Below are 18642 nucleotides of genomic sequence, written 5' to 3'. Positions count from 1 at the left end.
TCTTCCAGTCACCAGGGACTTCCCCAGAGTGCCATGACTTTACAAATGTGGTGGAGAGTGGCTTGGGAACCACATTAGCCAATTCCCTCAGGACTCTGCGGTGCATCTCTTTAGGTCCCATAGACTTAGATATGTTCAGGTTTCTCAGGTAGTCACGAACCTGATCCTCCTCTACAGTGGGAGGGGGTTTATAAGATACTGCTGTTAGCCACACACGTGTGCCGAGTTGTTCTTAACTCCTGGACTCCGCCTGTGGGATCCACAAAGAATACTGTTAATCTGATGTGAGGCAAGCTATTTTTTAATGCCTTGCTTTATGTTGTTCATAAAAAAAAATCCACCAAAACCACACAGAGAAAACAAGATCAGGAACTGGAACTGAGGAATGGGCCCCAAATCCAAAACAATCATCCCTGGCTGTTACTGGATGTGAAGTTTTGATTTGGTCTTCTGGAGCTCTTGTACTTGGATCAATGATTCATGGCCCAATTGAGGCAACGCTTTGGTTTAAAATGGAAATTTTGAGTAAACAGAAGAGATGCCAGCCAAAAACACTTCATCATTTAGATTTATGCCAGCAACGTACATGCTGCATCTCAAGAAAACCCTGACCTCCTGTAGTCCTGTCCTTACCATTTTATTTGCACAAAGCCATGAAGAAACAAACAAAGTAAAGCCGTCGTGCTTGGGGAACACATTCACTAAAGGTTACCTCAGAACATCCCGTAATTCTCTGTTCTCTGGCTGCAGAGAAGGACACACAGCCCAGGCTAAAGGTGTGACTGTCCCACACCAGTGTCTCCTTCCAGACACTTTTAGCTCCACACGGGCACAACCTGACCACAGAATCCCATCCCTGCTTGCACGCTGTCAAGGTGATGCTGCAGTGATTCAGGCTGGTAGGTATCACAGAGCACTCTTTGCTCACTCCCTCTCCAGTCATTACCACTGTGATTACCTTAATACTATAATATTTATCCTGCATTATGGAAGCAAGCATAATGACTGATTACTCCAAAGAACAGGGAGGAACCGGGACTCCAGGACTATCTCAGCAGTGTTAGAGGAATTTTGCCAGTTAGGGCAGTTACAGGAAGAATCATAGAACAGTTTGGGTTGGAAGAGACCTTAAAGATCATCCAGTTCCACCCCCTGCCATGGGCAGGGACACCTCCCACTGGATCAGGCTGCCCAAGGCCCATCCAACCTGGCCTTGAACACCTCCAGGGATGGGGCAGCCACCACTGCTCTGGGCAACCTGTTCCAGTGTCTCACCACTCCTGTGGTGAAGAAATTCTTCCTAATGTCCAGTCTAAATCTGACCCTCTCCTGTTTATACCCATTCCCCCTCGTCCTATCACTACAAGCCTTTAAAAACAATCCCTCCCCAGCTTTCTTGTAGCCCCTTTCAGGTACTGGAATGTCGCTTTAAGATCTCCTCTGAGCCTTCTCTTCTCCAGGCTGAACAACCCCAACTCTCTCGGTCTGTCCTCGTACAGGAGGTACTCCAGCCCTGAGATCATCTTTGCAGCCTCCTCTGGATCTGTTCTAACAGCTCCGTATCCTCCTTATGTTGAGGATTCCAGAACTGGACACAATCCTCCAGATGAGGTCTCCCAAGAGAGGAATAGAGGGGCAGAATCCCCTCCCTCGCCCTGCTGGCCACGCTGCTTTGGATGCAGCCCAGGACACGGTTGGTTTCTGGGCTGCGAGCACACGTTGCCAGCTCCTGTCGAGCTTCTCATCAACCAGCACCCCAAGTCCTTCTCCTCAGGGCAGCTCTCAATCACATCATCCCCCATCGTACACTGAGATCGGGGATTGCCCCGACTCAGGTGTAGGACCTTGCACTCGGCTATGTTGGACCTCATGAGGTTTCACACAGCCCCACTTCTCCAGCCTATCCAGGTCCTTCTGGATGACATCCCGTCCTTCTGGTGTGGCAACTGCACCACTCAGCTTGGTATCATCTGCAGAACTCAAGTTGTGTATTTTTGATGGACACTGGTTGAACTGGGCAGACTGGCACAAGCCTCTGCACAGGTAAGTCCTGATGAGCTCTGAGGAGCTCAGATAATCTCTGAGATTAGATGTAATGAAGAAAAGAAAACACTAAAGGGAAGGTGTCTCCTTTAGGATCTCAAGGGTGTGCACTCTAAAGGATTAATGACTGCTAATTTCTCTTGGTAGCATTTATGAAGGACATGCACACGCACATCCTGGACCTGTGATTTGCCCAACTTTTTTATGGTCCTGTGAATCATTCAGGTGGAAAGTGAATGAATGCTTTCAGAAATACCTCATGGTTCTTCACTGCATTTTAATAACATACATATATGGCAGTAATCATGGTATTTTCATTTCTACAGCAGGACAGTCTGGCTGCACAAAATGTGCTCTGGCCCTCTGAATGAGTGAAATGCCAGGGTATTTTCTGAAACTTTACAGCACAGAAGGCCACCTGGAAGGTAATTTATCTATTTAGGAGGAACAAATGCCTGAAAAATGCTTTGCTGGGCTTGAGCCTGTGGTTCTGGGGGGTCTAGCTATGTCAAGTTCAATTCTCAGAGCACTAAATCCACCTTTATCATCTTTCTGCTGCTTGTCCTTGGGATTATCATGATCCCAAGGTCTCTTTATCTGTTAAATTTCAATCTGATGGATGCGTCTGAACTTCCCGCTTGCAGATCTCTTGCCATATTACCTGTATTTCACTCTGCCATCTTCCACTGGAGAAGGTTAGAAAATTATAACACTTAAAAAAAAAAAATAGAGCTATGTCTCTGCCAATGATTCCAGACCACGGGAAGTCCTTGTAGGGAGAGTGCATCTCTGAGTCCATCCAATCCACCTTCCTGTATAAACCCTTGTCAACAGCAAAACTGCTGCACTTTCAATCAAACTTGCGTTACTAAAATGCCCCTTTGCGGCTCCATGCTCCTCTACCCTAACAGACAAAGGCTGTTCACATTTAAAAGCCAGACTAACTGTATGTGTATGTTTGGGATAACGCCAGGTATTGAGTAATGCAAAGGGATCGATACTCATAATCTAGAGCAGCCAAAAATATGTGTTTTGACTTCTCCATGTCCTATATAGTTCTCCATATGGTTCATTTGAAATCCTTTTAGAAGCTTAACAAGGAGTGTATTGCAGTGAATGTGGAAAAAATGATGCATGAGGATAAGAAGTACAAATGCTCCAGAGGCTTCATAGGGTCTACGGTCTTAAAATAAGCTCCTGGGTTTTAACAGGATCTGGTGAAACCCTCTTTGTCAGGGCAGCGGGATGGAAGGCGTTGGACAGCTGGTGAACAAATCCCCGGTAAACACTCCTGGTAGCCAAACTCTGTGCAAACAGACACTGTTAAGGCAAAGACCTGAAAGATCAACAAAGAATCGCAGGTCTGGGTAAAATGATGAAATGGATTACAATTAGCGTCACTGGGCTGGGGAGCGCAGGCTTTCCTATCGACTCACAGCGACCAGGCACCTTAATCAAATAATCAAGGGGCCGGTGGGGGAGAAAGCTCAGCATCGGTCAATATTATCTCAAGGACACCTACTGTAAATTAGCAGGCTGATGGTCGCAGCACGGTTCCGTTGAGGGGGAAAAGGCAGAAATCAGCAGATGCGGCTATGGAGCCCCAGCTTCCTGGGAAAGGATGGAGTGGCAAAAGGCTTTGTGAGCTGGCTGGTTGTCGGCGCATCTGAGAACTACAGGAAAGGGCAGAAGCCAAATTGAGGCAAGTGAAATTTCCTGCTAGGAATTTCAGGTTTGGCAGTGTCTGTCTGTGGCACACAGCATTGAGTCCCTGCGCCAGAAAGACCCTGTCAGACCTGCTCCTTCCAAGTGTAAGGTCCTACACTGGGGTCAGGGTGATCCCTATTTTCAGTAGACCATAGGGGATGATGTGATTGAGAGCTGCCCTGCAGAGAAGGACTTGGGGGTGAATGAGAACTTGGCTTCGATGAGAAGCTCAACATGAGCCCGCAATGTGCGTTCGCAGCCCAGAAACCAACCGTGTCCTGGGCTGCATCCAAAGCAGCGTGGCCAGCAGGGCGAGGGAGGGGATTCTGCCCCTGTATTCCTCTCTTGTGAGACCTCATCTGGAGTCCTGTGTCCAGTTCTGGAATCCTCAACATAAGGAGGATACGGAGCTGTTGGAATGGTTCCAGAGGAGGCTACAAAGATGATCCGAGGGCTGGAGCACCTCCCATACGAGGACAGACTGAGAGAGATTTGGGCTTGGAGCCTGGAGAAGAGAAGACTCAGAGGAGACCTTATAATGACCTTCCAGTACCCAAAAGGGACTACAAGAAAGCTGGGGAGGGGCTGTTTACAAAGGCTTGTGGTCATAGGACGAGAGGGAATGGGGATAAACTGGAGAGGGTCAAATTTAGACTGGACATTGTGAAGAATTTCTTCACCATGGGAGTGGTGAGACACTGGAACAGGTTGCCCAGGGAAGTTGTGGCTGCCCCATCCCTGGAGGTGTTCCAGGCCAGGTTGGATGGGCCTTGGGCAGCCTGATCCAGTGGGAGGTGTCCCTGCCCATGGCAGGGGGTGGAACTGGATGATCTTTAAGGTCTCTTCCAACCCAAACTATTCTATGATTCCCCAGCCAGAAAACTGGAAACCTCGAGACAGTGGGATTTTAGGAAGAGGGTTGCACATGTTTGATGGTGTCATCTTCTGAAGGGCTCAACTTCCCCAGCCTTCCTTTTTTCCCTGCTAAGTTCACTCTCGTATGACAAAAGCTGGATTTTTCCTTAAAGTCCCAAACCAAACCACTGGCCCCAAAAAGGGCCAGAGCTGAGGGCAGCCCATGGGTCACCAGGTGAGTGCCATTTGCCCCCGATGAAGTGCCCTGGGGAAACTGAGTCGCACCGTGAAGGAACAAACCCTGCTGAGGGGGATTTGAACCCCGTTGGGGGAACTAAGCCCCACTGTGGGGAATCAAGCCCTGCTGAGGGGGGCTGAGCCTCACTGAAGGGGATTTGAGCTCCACCGAGGGGACTGAGCCCTGCTGAGGGGAGTTTGAGCCCCACTGAGGGGGGGTTGAGCCCTACTGAGGAGGATTGGGCCCTGCTGACGGGACTGAGCCCTGCTGAGGAGGGACTGAGTGCCATCAAGGGGACCAAGCCCCGCTGTGGGGAGCGGGCCTGCTGAGGAGGACTTGAGCCCTGGAGAGGGGACTGAGACCTGCTCAGGGGGACCACGCTGGCTGAGGGGAATTTGAGCCTGCTGATGGGAACGAGCCCTGCTGAGAGGGGACTAAGTGCCATCAAGGGGACGAAAGCCCAACTGAAGGGACCAAGCCTTGCTGAGGAGGATTTGAGCCCTGCTGAGGGGGATTGAGCCCTGCTGAGAGGGACTGAGTGCCATCAAGGGGACCGAGTCCTGCTGAGAGGGGACTAAGTGCCATCAAGGGGACGAAAGCCCAACTGAAGGGACCAAGCCCTGCTGAGGAGGATTTGAGCCCTGCAGAGGGGATTGAGCCCTGCTGAGGGGAATTGAGCCCCACCAAGAGGGACTGATCCACACCGAGGAGGATTTGAGTCCTGCTGAGGGGGATTGAGCCCTGCTGAGAGGGGACTGAGTGCCATCAAGGGGACCGAGTCCTGTTGAGGGGACCAAGCCCGGCACAGGGAGATCGAGCCGACACTGCTGGGGGAATCAAGCACTAACTACTGAAACAGCTCCGCCGAGGGGAATCGAGCCCTGCCAAGAGGGATTTGAGCCCCACTGAGCAGACTGAGCTCTGCTGAGGTGAATTGAGCCTTGCCAAGGTGGATTGAGCCCTGCCAAGGGGGATTTGAACCATGCTGAGGGGAATTCAAGTCCCTCTGAGGGGGATTTGAGCCCTGCTGAGGGGGATTGAGCCCCGCTGAGGGAGATTTCATCCCCATTGGGGTGAATGAGCCCTGATGAGGGGGGATGTGAGCCCTACTGAGGGGATTTGAGCACCGCTCAGGGGGATTCAAGCCCTTGGGTGCAAAAAAAAAACAAACGTAATTTGGAGTTGTTCAGCCTGGAGAAGAGAAGGCTTCAGGGAGACCTCAGAGCAGCTTCCAGTACTGAAAGAGGCTCCTGGAAAGCTGCAGAGGGACTTCTTACAAAAGCATGGAGTGATAGAAAGAGGGAGGATGGCTTTAAATTGGAAGGGGGAAGATTTAGATTAGACATTAGGAAGAAATTCTTCACACTGAGGGCGGGGAGGCCCTGGCCCAGGTTGCCCAGAGCAGTGGTGGCTGCCCCATCCCTGGAGGTGTTCCAGGCCAGGTTGGATGGGGCTTGGAGCCCCTGATCCAGTGGGAGGTGTCCCTGCCCATGGCAGGGGTGGAACTGGATGGGCTTTGAGGTCTCTTCCAACCCAAACCATTCCGTGATTCTATGATTCTATCATTACATGATTCTATGATTGTATGATTCTGGAATTCTGGGATTCTACAGTTCTGGGATACTATTAATCTGGGATTCTATAGTTCTGTGATTCAGTGATTTGGGGATTCTAGGATTTTATGGTTCTGTGAATCTATGATTGTGAGTCTTTGATTCTGGGATTCTATTATTCCGGGATTCTAGGTTTCTGTGATTACAGGATTATATGATTCTGTGATTTTGAGATTCTATGATCTTGTGATTCTATGATATGTGATTTAGGGATGCTAGGGTTCAGTGATCCTGTGCGTCTGTGATTCTATGATTCTATAATTCTGTGACTATGATTCTTTGATTCTGTGGTTCTATAATTCTGTGACTATGATTCTGTTGATTATATGGTTCTGTAATTCTGTGATTCTCACTGTGAGTCTGTTATTCTGTGATTCTGTGATTCTATGATTCAGCGACTATGATTTTGAGGTTCTATGATTATGTGACTTTAGCTTTCTATGATTCTTTGGTTCTAAGCGTCTATGATTCTGCGATTTTGGGATTCTACGACTGAGCCCTGTTGGGGGGAATGTGAGAACCGTTGGGGGAGGATTTTAGCTCCATTGGTGGGGGGTTGAGCCCCATGGGGAGGGGGGAAGGATTTGATCCCCACTGGGGGTGGATTTGAACCCTGTTGGGGAGGATTCGAGCCACACTGGGGAGGGAGGACTGAGCCCTTTTGGGGAGGATGGGGGAATCTGAGCCCTGTCGGGGAGGGATGTGAACCTTGCTTTTGGGGGGGATTTGAGCCCCATTGAGAAGGATGTTAGCCCCATTGGGGATGACTTGAGTCCTGTTGGGGGAGGGATTTGGGCCCCGTTGGGGGAGCATTAATCCTCGCATGGGGGGATCTGAGCCCCTTTGGTTGGGGGTTGACCCCTTTCGGGAGGATTTGAGCCCCGTACGGCAGAATTTACGCCCCGTTTAACAGAATTCGTGGACCGTTGGGGAGGATCTGAGCCTTGTTTGAGGAGGGAGATATGAGCCATGTTGGGGGGTGTTTTCAGCCCTTTTGGGGGGGGTTGAGCCCTGCGGGGGGAGGTTTGAGCCCCAGTGGGGAGGGGATTTGAACCCTGCTGGGGAGGGAGGAATTTGAGCCTCGTTGGGGAGGATTTGAACCCCGTGGGAGGGGGATTTGAGCCCCGTTGGGGGAGATATGAGCCCAGCTCGGGGAGAGGGGAGGGAATTGAGCCCTGTTGAGAAGGATCTGAGCCCCGTTGGGGAGGGATTTGAGCCCCATTGGCCGGGATTTGAGGCTCGTTGTGGAGGATGCCAGCCTCGTTGGGGGGAGAGATTTGAGCCCCGCTTGAGAGGGGTGGAATTTGTGCCTTGTTGGGGAGGATTGGAGCCCTGTTGCGGGGGAGTTCGAGTCACGCTGGGGGGGATCCGGGCCCTTTTCAGGAGGATGGGGAGATTTGAGCCCCGTTGAGAAGGATTTTAGCTCCACTGGGGACGATACGAGCCCCGTTGAGAAACATCTGAGTCCCATTGGGGGCGGAATTTGAGCCCCGAGGGGGTAGATTTAAGCCCCGTTGGGAGTGTGGGGTGGAATTTGAACTTCATTAGGAAGGATTTGAACCCCGTTGGGGAGGATTCGAGCCCCGTTGGGAAGGATTTGAGCGCTGTTGGGAAGGATATTAGCCCCGTTGTGGTGGCCGTGAGCCCCGGGGGAGGGTGGGGGTGAAATCTGGGCCCCGTTGGGTAGGATTTGAGCCCCGGGGGGGATCTGAGCCCCGTTGGGGAGGGGTACGAGCCCCGCTTGCGGGGGGTTTGAGCCTCGTTGTGACGGACTGCAGCCCGGCTCAAGAGTCCCCGAGCCCCTCCCGCCCCCCCAGCGCCATGTCCGGGGGCGGAGCCGCCCCGCCCCGCTCTCCCCGCCGGGCGCCGGCCCCGCCGCTGCCGAGCGGAGCCGCAGCGCCATTGCCGCCCGCCATGGCAGGTGAGTGCCGCTGCTGCAGCCCAGCAGCCTCCAGCCCGGCTCGGGGGGCTCTCATCCCGGGGGACACACACACACATTGCTTGGGGGGCATCTTTGGGAGAGTCTCTAATCCCTTTGTATGTGTGGGCATCTTTCGGAGGGGGGTGTGTAACCCGTGTGTGTGTTATCTGGGAGATGAGGGGGTTATCCATGGGAGATGGGGTTATCCCTTGGGGGGGGACAGCCCTGGTGGGCACTACTAAGCCTGTGTATGTGTGGGCATCTCCTGGGGGGGGCATCCTTGGGAGAGGCTCTAATCCCTGTGTAGGTGTGGGCATCGTGGTGGGGGGTGTTAACCCGTGTGTGTTATCGCTGAGAGATGAGGAGGTTATCCCTGGGAGGGGGGGCATCCTTGGTGGGAGCCGTTATCCCTTTGTATGTGGGGTTTATTCTTCGGGGCTGGGGTGTTAACGCGGTGTATGTGTGGGCATCTTTCTAGTGGGGTGTAACGCGTGTGTGTGTTATCCCTGGGTGGAAGGGCGTCCTGGGTGGGGAAGGGGTTATCCTTTATGGGGAGGTGTACGTGTTATCCCTGTCTATGTTTGGGTATCTCGGGTGGGGGATGTAACCCGGGTGTGTGTGATCTCTGGGGGGGGGGGGGGGGGAGGGTCATGCTTGGTGAGGGCTGTTATCCCTGTGTATGTGTGGGCATCTTTCTGGAGCAGTGTAACCCCGTGTGTGTGTGTGTTATCTCTGGGAGATGGGGGCTAATGCATGGGAGATGGGGGTTTATCGCTGGGTGGGGGGGGGGGGGCATCCTTGGTGGGGGCTGTTAAGCTTGTGTGTGTGCGGGCATCTTTCGGGGGGAGTAACCCATCTGTGTGTTATCCCGTGATGGGGGGGGGGGGGCATCCTTGGTGGGGTCTGTTATCCCTGTGTATATGTGGGCATCTTTCGGGGGGGGGGGTTGCCCATGTTTGTGGGAGATGGGGTTATCCTTGGGGGACAGGGGTTATACCTAGGAGGGGGGGAATCCTTGCGGTAAGGGGGGTTATCCTTGAAGGGGGTGTGTGTGTTATCGCTGTGTATGTGTGGGCATCTTTCTGGGGAGGGGGGTGGGGGAGGTGTAACCCATGTGTGTGTTATCTCTGGGAGAGGGGGAGGTCATCCCTGGGGGATGGGGGTTATGCCTTGGGGGGGGGGCATCCTTGCTATCCTTTGGGGGGGAAGGTGTTATCCCTATGTATGTGTGGGTATCTTTCCGGGGGGGTAACTCGTGTGTGTGTTATCACTGTGAGGGAGATTATCCTTGGTGGGGAGGGGTTTATCTTTGGGGTGTGGGTGTGTGTTATTCCTGTGTATGTGTGGGTATCTCGGGGTGGGAGGTAGCCCGTGTGTGTGTGTTATCCCTGGGGATAGAGGGGGTGTCCCTGAGGGGGAGTGTGACATCCTTGGTGGGGGCTGTTATCCTTGTGTATGTGTGGGCATCTCTTGGGGTGGGGGTAGCCCATGTGTGTGTTATCTCTGTGGGGGGGAAACGAGGACTGTTATACATGGGAGGGTGATGTTATCCCTTTGGGGGGGGGAGGATGAGTGTTATCCCAGGGTGTGTGTATATGCTGTCCGTGTGTGTGTGCGTTGTCCCTGGGGTGTGTATGTGTGTTATCCCTGGGGAGGGTTATCGCTGGTGTGTGTGTGTGTTATCCCTGGGTGCGGCGGTGTTGCCTCCGTTCTGCAGATCATCTGTTTTATAAATTATTTTTTCCTCTTTAATCTGAAACAAAATGGGTGGCAGAGCCGTGAGCTCGGTATGGAGAAACGCAGGTTATTTCAGCCCTGGTCCTGCAGGGGTGGCCTCGCCTTCTCTCTGATCCCTGTCTCGTGATGCGCTTCAGGGGCTTTTTTATTTATCGGTTGGCTTTTTCGGTTGCTTTTCAGCCCTTCAGTGCAGATCGAAGCAGTAAATATTTCTGGTTTCCGCTTTTCTCTTGCGAGCCCCGTGTGGTTTTCTTCTGTTTTAAGGTATATTTTGGGTGATGAAGAAGTGATGTAGGTAGTGCAGAAAAATGCCTGAACAAAGCTTCGATTAGGTTTCCTTACTCAAGAGATACGGACTGACTGCCTATATCGTGCATTTCTGCTTTGCCTTTTTTTCATGAAAATGGGGATGCAGGCAGAGCCTTGCACAGTTCCATTCCTGTCCTTTCATTTTGGAGCTGTCATTGTCACTCCACAAGCTGTGGGGTCTGATGCAGCAAACCCTTAATCCCCAGGTGAGTGCAGGCTGGGGCTGACCCCACAGGGACCCACTGAAGAGTCTGGCAGGAAAGGAAAGTCCCCAGATGCGTTTAACACAAACTAAAGACCCTACTGGTTAATTTTTTCCACCGTACCATTTGCCCCGCGCAACTGAGACTCAGTATCTCAGTGCCAGATAAATGCTGGGCTCCCTGTTGCTGTGGAACTTGGCCAGCTGAAATAAAAATACCAAATGCTCCATGCTCCAAATACAATGTCCCAGGGAAGTTGTGGCTGCCCTGTCCTTGGAGGTGTTCAGGGCCTTGGATGGGCCTTGGGCAGCCTGGTCCAGTGGGAGTTGTCCCTGCCCATGGCAGCAGGGTTGGAATTAGACGATCTTTATGGTCCCTTCCGACCCAAACGATCCTATGATTTTCACGGGCAGCTTGGTGTGTCCGTGTGTCCTCACTGCAGCGCTGCCATACTTGAGCAAACTCTAAATTACCCAGTTGAACCTCAGCCTGGTTTGGGTCGTGGTTTTACTGGCAGCTGGAGTTTGATGCCGGCTGTAAAAGCCAGCGGAGAGGCAAAACAAACACTGGAGCAGTTGGTGGCCGCTGCTGCACTGCACACCTTGATCCGCCTGGTGATCGATCTCCCTGCCAGGAAAGGAGCATTGCAACAAGTAGCTCAGGTTCGTAAGCTGGAAAATAATCCTGGAGATATGTAGAACAATTGGATTAGCAGTTGATGAGCTCTTACAAGCCCACTCCTAGGTTCAAGTCATGATCCAGATAGCTTGAAATTAGAGCAATATTAACATGGAGGTGCACCGGAACAAATTCAACCTTGGGCTAGCAGTGAGGTTAAAGAAGCCCCAAGATTTTTATTATGGATTTTAACAAGCCTTTAGCTTTAGTAAAGATGCCAATAGGAGTCGAAAATGTCTTTTCAAAACCCTGAAGGTAGGGGAAGGAGGTAAGGACTGCAGTTCCCAAGGGTGGGTTGTGCTGCAGCTGTTCATTAATAGGTTGCATTCCTACGGTTTAAAATGCATCCGAATCTGTCACTTGTCTGTAAGCCCAGCTCTTAACTGGGCTTAGATTTGAGGAGATGCTTTCTCAAGATGCCTGGCTATCTCCTTGAGTAGGTGTGAGGACCTGGATGGAGATGAGGTTCTTGGAGAACTTGCCTCTTGCTTGTCTGCATCTTCAGTACGGAAACAAATCTGACGAAAAGCAGCTTTTCAAGTAGTAGGGGAATTTGGGCTGCGGGTTGATGAATAATTCCTTAGGTGACAGCCCTGCTGTGAGCAGTCCCAGTCGGTCCCACCATGGTGATGGCTGTGCGGCCACTGCGCTCTGGAGCGGTTGGGGCACAAAATGATCTTTGTGGAGAGTTCTCATCTGTTCCGTTCCTCCCTGAACTGCGGGTCCAGGTCACATCCTGAGCGTGGAGAGCTGCATGTGCATGGGATTCTGTCTTTAACTGAAGCTAGGGAGCTGGATTCCAGTGGAGAAATAAATCATGTCTTCGTTGGCATCATTTGTTTGGGGACTTTTCTTCACAGTGTGAGAAACACTGTTCACTGGTAAAATATTGAAAAGGACAAAGTCTTTGAAGCAAAGACAATGATATTTTTATTTTACAATTCAACGCTGAATCGGATGCCCTTCTGAAAAAGGCATCCCATCTTACAAAAGCGGTGGGCATATATGCTAGTTTTGGACAAAGAGCCGTTTAAGTCCTCAAAGAATGTTTGGCTTTTTTTTAGGTTATCCAACTATGTCTGGAGACTTCCTTCAGGTTATCTCCTGACCTGAACCAGTTATATCTTACAAGACAACTAAGCACATCAATAAATTCTCGAAGCCCTGAGACAGGGTATCTCCTGACCTAAACCAGCTACATCTTACAAGGCAACCAAGCATATCAATAAATTCTTGCAGTTGTAAGAGAGTGTTTATTCTTTCAGGTTATTTATCCATGTCTGGAGATTGTCTGCATATTATCTCTTGATACAAGACAGATTTATATGACAAGATAATTAAACATACAAACCAGCTGCAGCAAAACTTATCAATTAATTCTCACAGCGGGGAGCTTAAGAGAATGGCAGGGTTTAAGGATTTTTTTTTTCACTAACAAAAAACTTTTTGACGGTGGATTTTCCCTACTGTTGTTCTGAAGACTCTGTAGAAGACACTGCGTTTGTATGCAGTTACTATTTAAAAGGTTTTAAATTTAAACCAAGTTGAGGTTTCTTTCTTTGATTCTGTCAGTATGTTTCTTTTTCTTCCTTCCCGGTGCAGCAAATCTTTTTCGCTTCCTCAATTTCAGGGACTTTATTGTGCTGTGAAGTTAGGCTGTTGAGGCTGATTGGAGACTGTTGAAAACTAAATGGGTGAAACTCTGCCCTTCTTGGGTGCGAATTCCTCCAGAAGTGGCTGCTAAATCGCTCTGTTGAGCTTACCTGCGCTGCTGCAGTTAACCTCTTCCCATCCTTGTGTGTGCAAGGGAAAGCTTCTCAGTTAACCTCTCCCCATCCTTGTGTGTGCAGGGGGAAGCTTCTCAGTTAACCTCTCCCCATCCTTGTGTGTGCAGGGGGAAGCCCGCTCCACGCCCTCGGGAGCTGGTCCAGGTCACAGCAGATCACAAACCAGTGTCCCATGCAGGGGGAAGATCTTGTTCAGCTGTAGCTGTTCCTGTCGCTGTCTTTGTACGAGAACCACGTAAGAAAAACAGTAAGAAACCTCAAGCCCAGGCGGATTCTGTGGGGCCATTTCTTCAAGAGATTTATTTTACTTTTGGACACTTCTTTATGCATTTATCCCTACAAGAGAAAATGCAGATGGCTGCACAGAACAGTTTGTCTTCCATTGAAGATGACGCTTCCTGCATTGCTGAAAAAAATATTTGTATCAATTGTTCTTGTTTATAAAGGCTTAGTGGTCCTGTAAAGGTCTGGCAGCAGTTACAGTGTGTTTTGTTTTGCTTAAAAGCTGCAGGAAGAAAACACTGACAGTCAGAATGAGTAAAGAGAAATGCATTGTGGTGTGGTCTTAAGGCAGGAATAAAATAAATCAGTTAAAATGAAAGCTGTTTGCCTTATTCCTAGCAGTTCCCAGGGATAAGGTGCATGAAGACATCATGCAAACTTCGTGGTTCTGCACGCAACGCTGCTGTCAGTACTGGGGAGCATGTTTTCTTTATGGCTAAATATTTTTAGGTGTTACGAGCCATTTTATGACAATATTAATTTGAAGGCAGAACAGAAATCTGATTATATTTGGCCATTTTCAGGTTATGGGAAGGAAATGCCTGCTGTTTGAATGCTCTTCTCTTGGAGATGAATCAAAATGTGGATTTCTTGCCATGGCAATTCAGCTGTGAGAGGAGTAGAACTACCTCCTTGGCAAAGGGAACTGGGGTGCTGAAACATTGCTGGCACTGGGTGGGGAGAGGGAATAGGAGGGAGAAATGGTCTCGTTATGAAGTCTCCTGCTCTCGTTCTGTTCCTTGCACTGACCATTAATCTCGGTTATTCCCGTTGCCAAACATAACAATAAAAATGTGTATGGCATCAGAAATAGTTTGTGCCTGGTGATGCAGCTCTCCCGTGGTTTTCTATCCCAATGTGCTCTCGGAGTTTGGAACTTGGTTTTTGGTCCTGAATGTTGTCGTCAGTCTAGTAAATAGTGAGTCATCGATCGCCTTGGGTCCGCAGAGTGCAGTGACTCTGCTCTCGGTCTGACTTGGCCCCAGAGTGGAGCTGGGCTGGTTGGGCTTTAGATTAAAAGTGGTTGAGGTATGAGCTCGCATTGGTGTCAATGGCAAAGGAGAGATTGACTCACCATTATTTTGGTTTTGACTGTATTGAAGCGTGGTGACTCACCAAAGGGATGTCAAAGGGCTGCACATCCCCCAAATTTGTTGGCTGAATTTATTTTTAAATCAAACTGTTGCAGCAGTGCTTCTGTCATGGGGATAGTTGGCTCAAGTATTTTGAGAATGCATGGGAGAGGGCAGTGCTGGCAGCAGGGAAGGAAGTGAAAAGTGGCTTCAGGGGGCTCATGCACTTACATTCATGGGCAGTAACCTCGCCTGGGGGTGCTTCGGGCAGATTGGGTGCTAAATGTAGCCACACATTTTAATTGGATTTCCCCTGATTTTGCACAGCCATGCAGTGGCAGCCAAGGGTGACCCAGCCCGGTTAAGGGTTGCGCTGGCTGTCAGTACGTTCGTGCGCCTGGAAAAGGTGGGAAAACAAAGTGAAGTTGGGAAGCTGTAGCAGGAAGAGGACTTAAGCACTCAGTCTGCTAAGCGTGCTATTAGCTTTATTTATATTACGAGGTGATTATTGTGCCGTATGTGAATTTGTCCTGGTCTTCCAGTGCTCTGGATGTTGTGTACCTGCTGTGAGCAATGGGAAGGAAATGCTGGGAACCTTTGGTGGCCGAGTCTGCCGTTAAGTAGTGATCGGAAGGGTTTTTCCTTTCCTGACCTTGTTCTTTTTCTCACTTACCTGTAGGGTTTTGTGTTTAAGCACAGAGTTCAGTGTTACTGTTTTATTGCGCTTTTAAGGAAAAAAATGTGTGTGTTCTTATCAGTGTTCTAAGTCAGAGGGTATCTCATAAGAACAGGCGTGGGACTCTGTCACTGCTCTCACTTTTTATTTAGAACCTTGGAATGGAAATAAAATGCTGCACTGCAACATTAGCAGCCTCTTATTTTGTGTGCTGAATAAAAGTGTCCCAGAGTTAATAGTGCTTAGTCGATTGTGCTGTGGTAATGATTGAATTTCCGTGGAGCCTTGGAGTCCCTGTGACAGGAAAATAAATTCCAAATTTCTACAATTTTCTCTCTGTCTATTCCTTGCCCTTTGTGTGGAGAATCCCGTGTGGAGCCCCTCGCCGTACCTGGGCAGGGAAAGCACATGCTTGGTTTGGCAAACAGGAAGCTCTAAAGCACCAGTTTCTGTATAAGTCAGAGCAGCTTTTTTTTTCCCTTTTTAATTTTTTATACCAAGGAATTGTTTCCGAGAGTTGTGGGATGTTGCTGATGCCCAAAGCGTCTGCTTATTTTAACAGGTTAGAGTTGTTGATAAAAGCTTAGGGAGTGTGGTGTCCTGGTGAGGATTTCGGTGTCTGGAGGACAAACCAATGGAACAAATGGGGTTCAGACTGACAAATTGGAGCTCCGGGTCTCTGTTCTGTAGATTTGGACTGCGGGACAGAATTGCAGTATTCTCATACTGTCCTTTGTCCTGTCATATAACAATCACAGTTATCCATTGTTTGCTGATATGGGAGGTATGTTTTATGGCGGTAGCATTTAATTTCATGTGTGGAATTTTGGGAGATCAGGCTGAGCATAATAATTGTGATCAACAGAATTTTGCAGGGCTGTGTTCTGGGTTGTTCTGGGTTGTTCAGGCTTAGACAATTGCTGGTTACCTGTCATTTATTCCCACTTACCTGTAGATGCTTTTAAAATAGAAAGAACCTATGGGTGGAGGGGTAGTGGGGTTTTTTAATACCGAGCTGTATGGGACGAGGGAGAATGGCTTTTAATTGGAAAGGGGGAGATTTAAATTTAGACATTAGGGGGAAATTTTTCACCACGAGGGTGGGGAGGCCCTGGCCCAGGTTGCCCAGAGCAGTGGGGGCTGCCCCATCCCTGGAGGTGTTCCAGGCCAGGTTGGATGGGGCTTTGAGCCCCTGATCCAGTGGGAGGTGTCCCTGCCCATGGCAGGGGGTTGGAAGTGAATGGATTTTGCGGTCCCTTCTAGCCCAAACCATACTGTGATTCCATCATTTATCTTTTTCTAGCTGGGAATTGAAAAGCAAATGGGAACAGCTCAATTTGCAGTATATTCATTTTGGATCAGAGAGAACAGAAAACCTGGCTGGCTGTAAACAATCTTTAGTGTCGACTGGCCCTGCGGCTTGAGTTTTCTGGGGTTGTTGGTTGCGTGTTGAGGTCTGTAAACTGGGTTGGCTCTTACGAGTCAGGCGTTCAAACGAGCTGGCGTGTTCATTGTCAGTCTGTCTTGTCTGCAAATCTCAGAAAAAGCCAAGGATGGAAGCGTGAGCTCTTTGGTAAAGGGTATGTGATCCTCCTGTGCAAAGAGATCTTGAAACCACCTTGCAGAAGGGGAAGCGCTCCTATAATCTCAGGCCCTGGGTACTTGCAAACATCCATCGCTAATGAACCTTCCTTTTCTTTGTGAGGGATGAAATGTGTTTAATGCTTTTCATGAAGATGCCTAATAAGGCACAGTTGAATCAAGCTACGCTGACTGTTATGCCTTCTATTAAGTTTCTCAGTATAAATGAGCCAAAACCCAAGGCATTCTCTGAGCTCTCCTCAGTAGTTCGGCTCCGTGAAGATTGGATGGTCAGCACTGGCCCAGTGTTGATCTCATGAAGGTGTGCTGTCCCTTGCTTTCCGAACCCGCTGAACCATACACCGCGGGTGTATTAAGATCTGAGTCTAATGACTGTTTTTGTTCTGGAGGCTGTTGTGGCAAATAATGTTTTGTTGAATGGCAGGTAAAGGATTTATTATGGAGACACAGCATGTGGGTACCTTCAAAGGAGCCTCTGTCTGTATTGGTCTTTTCTCCTCTTAATTATTCAAATGGCAAATTCTGTTTGAGGGCAAAATGTATGCCAAAAGGATAATTCTCCAAAGAGTAGCAGCAAAGAATTCCTGTGTTTTAAGTGATGCCAATTAAGTAAGCATAATTGCAGTTATTTTTTGTAAAGTAGTGCTATACAGACATCTGCACAGAAGCCTTCAATATGAAGAAAGCAGTAAGGTATGGTCTCGAAGCCGCAGTGTATTGGCTAAAAAAGGTTGGGTTACTGGCAAAAATCACAAAAAAGCACATTGTGCTGAATGTTGACAAAATACTTTTTTGGAAAAGCATATCTTGCAGAAAAGAAATGTCTGTCTTTTAGAAACCTCTAGCTGGCATAAATATTATTGTAATAAACGCGAACTGTGTCAAAATACTATAAATTTTTGTGCTTTTACTAAGTGATCAGTTCGGTATTAAGTGGAGCATTCTATTTCTGTCCCCTCAACTGAAAAAGAATTCACAGTAAACAATCTTTTAACAGTTTTGTGCTTGTAGGGCTATTTAATGCATTCATATATATTTAATGCATTCCTAATTAACCACTTACGTATAGAGAAAAAGCTTCAAAGCTCTTGGGCTGAGTTACGTCTTGCATCTCTCCAGGGTGACGTGTTATGTGATGTCCAGGTTGGCTGTCAGCTGTGTTTCAACAGGTCCTCGTTACCTCCCACCTCTGCCCTTTGTCCGTGGAGAGCCGGGGGCTGCATCGCTGGTGTTGCGCTTGCTTCTCAAACCATGAGCAAGGTGTGCAAACGAATGTTTGTAAGGAAGTAGATTGTGACCGTTGTGCGTGGGAACACTTTCACTTACGCTGCCTGAAACAGGAGTAGGGGAAGTTAACCAGTGAGTCCAGTTAAACACAAGCTGTCTCTGTAAACACTTCCAGGCTCATTGTGAGATTAAATTAGTAATTGGTTGGCTTAAGATGTGGAAATCAAGCACAGGGTTGCATCCAGTTGTATAGGATGTGGGCTGAGAGTATGTAGTGCTGGTTTAACTTAAAGATCATTAATGGCAATGATGACTTAATTTTCCCCTGTAGCTATGGCAAACCAAGCTACGCTCAGTGACCAGAACTCGTGGGACAAGGAGTTGGCCAACTGGTAGTAATAATAGCATCTATGATTGTTAATATAATTAATAGCATCTGTTATTGTTCTGTGGCAATAATAGATGATCTGCTTGTGCCCTGCTTCTTGCCACTTGCAGCAGAAAGGAATTATTTTGCTATTTTGGGGGTCAGCTCCCTGTAAGTACTCAGAGGCTCTCAAACCCGGCGCGGTGACAGCTTCTGGGAAGGTGTTTGAGCAGACACGCGGGGACTGCGCTCGCAGCAGTCTGAAGCCAGGAAATACTTGGCCTGAGAACTGAGGGTGCTGTGTAACGCTGCAAAGGATGCCTG

General features: G+C 49.1%; 1 protein-coding gene across 3 annotated transcripts in view; it reads left to right on the top strand.

The window, feature by feature from the left end:
- Window positions 1-8291: 8291 nt before the first annotated feature.
- Window positions 8292-18642, top strand: part of SLC23A2 (solute carrier family 23 member 2) — a 62444-nt gene continuing 52093 nt past the window's right edge. The window contains exons 1-2 of one of the 3 annotated variants that reach the window (XM_054088821.1): window positions 8313-8377; window positions 13199-13326. The gene's annotated coding sequence lies outside the window, so the exon portion shown is untranslated. Of the gene's footprint in view, window positions 8378-13198; window positions 13339-18642 lie in introns of all 3 variants that reach the window. The other 2 variants (XM_054088820.1, XM_054088819.1) reach the window with 2 other exon arrangements.

The sequence above is a fragment of the Cuculus canorus genome, chromosome 26, assembly GCF_017976375.1.
Source record: "Cuculus canorus isolate bCucCan1 chromosome 26, bCucCan1.pri, whole genome shotgun sequence".
In the NCBI taxonomy this organism is placed as follows: domain Eukaryota; kingdom Metazoa; phylum Chordata; class Aves; order Cuculiformes; family Cuculidae; genus Cuculus; species Cuculus canorus.
Note: the sequence above shows the minus strand (reverse complement) of the source record. Positions and strands in the feature narration are given on the sequence as shown.